Consider the following 8,373-nt stretch of genomic DNA (forward strand, 5'->3'; position numbering starts at 1 on the left):
AATAAATAATAATAATAATAATAATAATAATAATAATAATAATAATAATAATAATAATAATAATAATAATAAAATAATAATAATAATAATAATAATAATAAAAAAAAAAAAAAAAAAAAAAAAAAATAATAATAATAATAATAATAATAATAATAATAATAATAATAATAATAATAATAATAATAATAATAACAACAACAGGTACAAAGCACATAGCATAAGGTACTCATGGTTGACTAAGGAACTAGTCAACTTCGAGTCCCTTGACTATTAAATTTCAGGATTTAGGAAAGGAATTCATCAAGGAAATTAGGATTAATTCTTCAATTAATCCTAATTAAGGAGTCGGATTTTCGGGGTGTCACACACGGCTCCTGGCCTGAGTCGTGGCCCTAGGCTGTTGCTTGGTGGAGGCCAAGTAGCGGGGCTTCTCAAGCCCCGTCGCAATCCCCGCCAGGCTATATCTGTGTAGTGGCCGGACCCTTGTGGCTCAGCTACGTGTTGTTTCAGACCGAGACTCGTGGGCCCTTGAGGCTCGGACACTTGGGATCGTTACGACGCACGACTAGAATTTGATTTCAATGAATTTGTAGTAGATTGAGTAATTCGCAATAGAAATTGTAATGTTTTATGCTATAGAATCGTCTGGGAACATTTACAGTGAATGGAAATGTGAAGTATTTAATCTTGGTTATTTGTTTGAGAAGCATGACAATTATATGATTGTTAGATTAAGTAGTATGATCAATATTTGATAAGTTATGCTAGAAAATCATGCCTAAATGTCTATTATGACTTATTGAGAATTTTGCCAAGAATCTTAGATGTTTGGTGGTACAGAGCATGAATATTATATTGAAGCATGTTGTCCATTTTGAGTTTAAAGAGTATGATCAATAATTGCTAAGTGTTTGCTAAGAAGTTTGTTAAGTATTAAAGTGATGATCATGAAGTGGCATAATATTTGCTTCATTAGTCCGGGTCTTTCTCTGTCCGTTTAACGGTCCAGGTCCACCCGGTTCGCTCCGAGAGGCACAGAAGCTGACCCAAAGGGGATCGTCACTTGTGGAAATTGAACCCGAGTTATCCCGGAATTCTCCCCCACAAAGAGAGCTCATTTGCCACTTGAGCTACCCTATTGGGTTGAGATATTTCTTATAGTAAAGAGCATGTTTAGCATATCATGAACTAAAGTGCATTAGTAGCTCTAAGTAAGCTTAAGTATTCTTTCAAAACCTATATCTATTTTGGAAAATCATTGTCTAGTTGCATTGAGAAGTTGCATGATATTTGATTTCCAAATTGTGAGAAAAGAGAAGTTGTTGAGAAGCTATGTGCATAAGTTGGCATAAGTAAAGTTGTTGCATGAGATCGAATTGCATGAGTTATAGCTATATGTATCTAGTGTGAGTAATCTGGGGTTTTGGAGGCCCGTTAGGACTATGTCCTTTCGGAAGAAAGAGAAAGTAAAGAAAGAAACGGACATTGCGATCCGATGTGAAGTAACGAGGCATATTCCCACGTTACTAGGTAGGATACTACCCACCGGGCTTGGAATCCCGGTTAGGGGGTGTGCATACTAATAAGTACGATACCTGATTCCACAGAGTTTGAGAATAGAACCAAGAAAGCGACTCTAGAGAAAGCGAGTCATTGCGACTCTAAAGAAAGCGAGTCATTGTGACTATAAAGAAAGCGAGTCAATGTGACTCTAGAGAAAGTAAAGAAAAGCGAGTCATTGTGACTCTAAGAAACCTTCGTTGAACAAGTGTTCATTTTTACCAGAGAAAGAGTGTATATGTATATCTATCTATACTTATACTATAGCATCATGTTTATCCTTTGCATGATTAAAATGATTTGTACACATTGTATGAAAGTAAGATAAGAAACATAACATTATATTGTTCTTATTGAGTTATTTGATAGCATGAGATTGCTTATTGAGTTTATGATAGCATGAGATTGCTTATTGAGTTATTTGATAGCATGAGATTGCTTATTGAGTATATGATAGCATGAGATTGCTTATTGAGTATATGATAGCATGAGATTGCTTACTGAGTATATGATAGCATGAGATTGCTTATTGAGTATATGATAGCATGAGATTGCTTATTGAGTATATGATAGCATGAGATTGCTTATTGAGTATATGATAGCATGAGACTGCTTATTGAGTATATGATAGCATGGGATTGCTTATTGAATTCTTTGATAGCATGAGATTGTTGATAAGCTAATTAATTGAGAAAGTATGTCTAATTGTTATTAGGTTGCAACCATATAAAAGTTATTTTGAGCATATTTGAATGTAGCTTAAATGATTGAGAATTCTTGATCTAAATATGTTAAACAAATGTTTTTCAAAAGTATATGCTATAGTATTTTACAAGGTTGAGTGGCGTTATACTTAGCTTCGTGCTAACATGTTGCTTTCTACTTGTTTGTTTGTTAACCCCTTTCAGGTGCGCCCAATTCATGAGAGCGTTCGAGCTAGACTAGATTAGCTTAGTATGCTAGCTGTAGTCTAAACTCTTATTTCAGTTATGTCATTTTGAGACTGTGGTTGTAGACATTGTAGTTGTTTTAATGGTGCTGGACACCGGGGTTCAAACCCCCAAGTATGTTTTATGTAGTAAGATTGTGGATGTTAAGAACCTTCCCTTGCCTGTGCAATGACTGTGTACGGTGATTGTGGCGGTGACACTTCTTTATAATGATTAGTAGATTTTTTATTGCTTGTTAGTATTTCCTTTCTAAGTTTAGTATTTGTTAATAAGGTTTTAGAAAAGTGGGGTGTTACAGTAACGACAGTCGTTTCTTTACTTTGAGCCATGGTGCACGATATAATTGCTGGGAAAATCTCTGATGAGACCAGGAATGTGGTGGAATTTAATTTGGACCGAAATTGGCAAAGAAGAAGGTTAAGGAGTACATGATCAGGAACACAATTTTGTTATCTTTGTGCGTCCAGTCCAATGATTGTAGGGAATGGCCAAGGCGAACATGAACACAGTTATGAAGAAGAAACCCATTAACTGAATGGCGAATCTCCCCATTTTGTCGATTAATGCCACTGTGAACCAGTATCCTGTCCCTGTACGTACCTCCCGTTCTGGAAATTTTTTGGCTTGTTCCGTTGCTCTACATTCGCCGTGGCCAATAGAGTTTGATGTATCTCATCATTACTCTTCATACGACGCTCACAATCTAGTAAAATTTCACGGAGGGCTAAAAAAAAAAAGATAGGTGATTCTCTTCAATTGATTGCTGATGTGACCGAATGGAAGTCTGAAACCAGATCCTCATCTGAAATCGGCGATTGAACCAAGGCTAGGTTGTCGCAAGTGTTTGCATATCTCTTGCAGATAGTCAGAGAAAGATTTTGACCCAAGAGGATGTTGGAGTTTACATTCAATCATGTGTATAAGTGGTTTCTACTTGTCCCACATTGCTTTCACAAGGGAACTTTTCTTCCCTTTTATTCACTAACCCAATTGGAGTATTTGAATTATTATGGAGGGAAAAATAAAGGGGAACCCCACACGCGCGCATCACCCGGTTTGGTGTGGTGCGGTTGATGTTTTGCGCACCCTTCCTTTTTGTTTCCGACTTTTCAGCTAAAATTCACATCCAGAATTTGTTTTGTGAAGAAACTTTCCTGTCCACAATGAATTTGTAGAGTTAGAATTGAACTCTACAATTCGTAGCCTCTTTTGCGCTATTTTTGTGCGTTGTATGTGGCTGAGAGAGGGGAAGCAGTTATTTCTGGGATTATAAATACCTTACTTCCCCTCAGTTCTAAACACACCTTCAATTAATTTATCTCTTTCTCTCTTCTGTCTTCTCTCTTAGCTTTGCGAGTCAGGTTCCCACTGCGGTTTAGACGTGCTTCTAAACGCAGAGTATCTGTGTTCACCAGTCGAAAGCTACTGGGTTAAAAGACTTACGCAGTCTTTGGCAAATTGCTTTTAAGGTAGTGTCTCGTACATGTCACATATTCTCTTCTCATTTCCGTTCTCAGCCTACAACAAAGTTGTCGAAAGCTACGACATTCTTTTCTGTAATTTCCCAACATAGGATTGTTTGCAAGTTTGGACTTCAAAGATATGACACGACCACGAGAAGCGTTAACGAAGCTTGATGTTAATTTCGCCCAAGCGTTTACGGTAGTAGTAGTTGAGGCGAGTTCTGGTTGAATGGTGTCCAAGCAGCTCTCTAAGAGTGCGCTAAGAAGAATTTGGTTTTGGCGATACCAAACTTGATAGGCTGGATTCAGAATCGTATGTGCAGTATCCAAAAATATCGCAGGAGCTGCGATTATTCCGTCAACGTAACCGGCAAGACCAAGTCTTATGAGCCTAGTGTAAACCTGCTTACGCCATACCGGAAAATTGGTAGAAGTAAGTTTAATAGGGAAATTTGTTGGTGCTATTGGTGTAATGATAGAAGTGTCATTAGTAATTGCCATGAGATCGTGCAGGGAAGAAAAAAAAAATTACTCGTTTGAGTATATTAGGCTCTTGATACCATCAAAGGTTTGAATTAGAATGTATTGGGGGGGCGGGGGGGGGGGGGGGGGGGGGGGGGGGGGACCGGGGGTGAAAATCAAATCCCAAAGTGAGCCTGAAAAGGTTTGGTTCAGGCGGTTCAGGCTCGGAACGGTCCGAGCGCGGTTCACGTCCACCGGAACAGTACGTGTATGTACTTCATCTGATTGTTTGGAGGATTTATAATCTGATTTTAAATTGGATTTAATGTCATTGTTGAATGCTATTTACACCTCAATCTCCTATATAAATTTGTTGTTGGAGCAGCAGATTTAAAAGGAAGAAAAGTGAACAAGACACAACACACACAACAACAAGTAAGTTTTTCTTCTCTCAAAACGTTGCTCCTACTCTGTTCTTGCTGCTGTGTTCTGTCTGTGCTCTAGTTCGCCGGGTTCGTTCGTTTGGGTGCTCAAACGTCGAACCGTAGTACGTTTTATCCTGGGAAGCCTAGGTCACAACGCTCCTAGCACTTTTGGGAGGTGGCAAATAAGATTTTAAGAAAAAAGAGTGTTTCGCTCGACTCGTACTTACCACTCTTCTTCATCTTTTTTCTTCTCCGGTTTTGGGATTATGCTTTTAAGCAATAAATCCTTAATTCGTTTCCTTTTGGTTGGAATTATAATTTGAGGATTATAAGTTCCATTTTATTATATATATATATATATATATATATATATATATATATATATATATATATATATATATATATATATATATATCGGATATATATCGAATAATATTTTATATACTTTCGTGTGTATATATAAATATTATTTTGCGATATTAAATCAACTTTGGTTCATTATTTCCAACACAAGATTCTAAAGAAAGACACAACATACTACAAGCTCATTCTAAGACTAACAAATAGAGAAAGAGTAGTACAACAATAAAAGATAAATAATACAATTATAATTAGTCTTTGATACTGCAGAGGGCAATCAGACTTTGGGCTTTGGCGATTCTATAGACCTCCTCGAGTGTGTTCAGGGACGAAGCCACCCCACCCCCACCCCATATATAATTTTTGTATGTATATATGTATATATAGTATATGTGTTAGTATTAGTAAAATAAAACTATTAAATATAAACAAGAGGACCAGGACTATGTGGTCCAATGGTACCCGGGTTGGACTTCCATTTGGAAGGTTGTGAGTTCAAGCCTCAGTGGAGGCATTATTAGCTCTTTGTGTTTCAATAGGGTGAGAAAGTATATGAACAGATACTACAATGTAATAGAGCTAGTAGCATTCAAAAAAAAAAAAAATATAAACAAGAGGTGGTTTAGATGAGTTGGTAAAGCGATAATGGGTAGGAGTTCAAATCTTGGTAGTAACATATTTTTATAGTTGGCTTCAACATTTTTTTTTACTCCTTCCCTATGGTTTCAACACAGTCACATTTTTAATAGCTTTTTAATATTTAATGCATACACACATATATATAACATTCTTTTATATTAATAATGAGGTGTGTTTTTTTTAATTATCTCCTTTGTTTTAATGTTTCGCCTTTACTGAAAAAAAAAATCTGAATCTGTCCCTACTTCTTCGTCTCCTCTCAACTAAATTTTTGACTCCGTCCCTGAGTGTGTTCATGGTTTCGGCTTTGGGGATCCATCCAATTGCACTGTACTTTAACACATAAAGAAGATTATGGAAACCATTGGTTTTCTTTTTACAATTAAATGATTTAAACAACACTAAACAGTTATGGTTGGGTGGGTTGTTCAAGCCATGGCCAGCAGCCAGCTGCAGTTACAGATCAAGAAATGGAGAAGAAAGAGAAGAGAAGAATCGAAAGATAAATTTGTCCTCATCATTTTAGTTATTAAAAGTTTTTGCATTTTAGTTATTAAAAGTTTTTGGCTATTTCTCATCGACAATTTGATCGGATGGACAGAAATTGACAAAAATTAAACAGTTGTTGTTGATTGAAATTGATAACTTTTAAACTCATGGATCCAAATTAAAAATACCCAATAATAGTCATAAGACTAAAAGTTGGATCAGAGTCCATAATTCAAGGTGGACCTTAGTACATAATATAACAATTGATTAGGTACGTAACTCTCACACTGCGACTGTCCTATATCCTTACCCACAATCTAGCATAGAGCGAGACATTTTTACATTCTTTTTTATATACTCCCTCCGTCCCTAATTGAATGTCTTACTTGCTTTTTGCATGATTTTTACTACAACATAATAAATGTTACTAACTTTTCAATTTTGCCCTTCAAAAGTAGGTGATATTTGTACAAAGTACAATTGTACTTACCTCTAGAAGTTTGAAAAGTCAAAAGGGTAAATTGGAAAATGTAGAGTGATAGTTATGTTCAATTTTGAAAAGATGACACTATTTTGGAACAAATTAAAAAGGAAAGTAAGACAGGTAAAATGGGACGGAGTGAGTAGTAAAATAGTTATGACATGTGTATCAAACAAATATCTTATAAAAACGGAAAATGTTACATGTACTCTCATTTTGTACTTCCAATTTGTATTTCCAAATACAAAATATTACACTTGTATTGGGATCCACATGAAAAAAAATAACTTATCAGAATCCGCCACATCAAAAAATAAAATTTAAAGAAGAAGATTAAAAAGTACATGTAGTAGAACTCTATAAAAACTATCATTGGTATAACGTTGTCGGTTACAGCATGTACTCATTTGGTCATATGGACATAATATAAATGCACACAGTAATCGAAATTATTAATTACATCTAATCATTTGCATTAGATGTACGGCCATTTGTGTTTGGTTGGATTTATGTTTCATTATATTTTAATGCACAGTTACATGGATTGCTTGTTTCTGCAGCTTCTTAATTAGGTTTTTGCTAATTTGCTGTTCCACATGTTGTTGGGGTTTCTTCTCCTAATATGATGATGATTACATTAATTATAACTCCAAGCATAATTATTCATTATTTTTAGTGAAAGTTAAAACTCATGAATCACGGATTCTGCAGGTGGTTGGGGCATTATGGTCATTTTACTACCAAAAATATTTGTAATAGATTTTAATGATTTAAAGACTAAAGAGCATTGAATAAGCAATTTACACCCCTCATTCTTTGTTGTAAAATTAGATAAGCTTCGTAGTTGGACTAATCAAAAAGAAGCATCTAGAAGGAAGTAAGCGGAAAGAGTCAAGTCGGAAGGAAGCTAAGGGGATCGGTAGAAGTCCAAGACCAGAAAAAGTCTTGACAAGTCATCCTAATTGATGAAAGGGAATCCCCATTGTATTCCATGTATGTGGAGATTCATTGAAAATTGTTTTAAGAAAAACCAACTTTAGAAGGAAATTATTTAAGGAAAAAAACAAAAAGATTCGTTTGAAAGATGCAACTTGTCTGACACTTAGAAGTCTGTAGATGAGACAGATTGATGATAAGCAATAACATTTCTTTTTTAATTTTGAAAGTTCTTATAAGCCAAATAGGGAAACAGTCATTACTCTATGGATAAGTTGCATAAGTTATTAGATGGCAGCACTCATCCCTCCTCGTCTATAAAAGGAGGACCCCAAGCTAAGAGAAAAGATGTTGGTCGGTGTGATAAAAACTTTAAATGCAAGTCTTCAAAGCGATCAAGTTGAATCAAGCTCTCATAAGTTGAAGTGAAATCTGAGGGATTTCCAAGTCCAACACTCAATAACCAACAAGCGTCTTTCTATGATAAGGAGTTGCGAGATCAATTAACCTAGCAAGGCGACGTAGTGGATGACGATTGGCTAGCTTTGATTGGATAGCGAAGAGTAAGGTGACTTTGTGGCTGTTGGAAAAAATAGCTTAAAATGGCA

This window comes from Ipomoea nil, unplaced genomic scaffold (genome assembly GCF_001879475.1).
Source record: "Ipomoea nil cultivar Tokyo-kokei standard unplaced genomic scaffold, Asagao_1.1 scaffold3087, whole genome shotgun sequence".
Taxonomy (NCBI): domain Eukaryota; kingdom Viridiplantae; phylum Streptophyta; class Magnoliopsida; order Solanales; family Convolvulaceae; genus Ipomoea; species Ipomoea nil.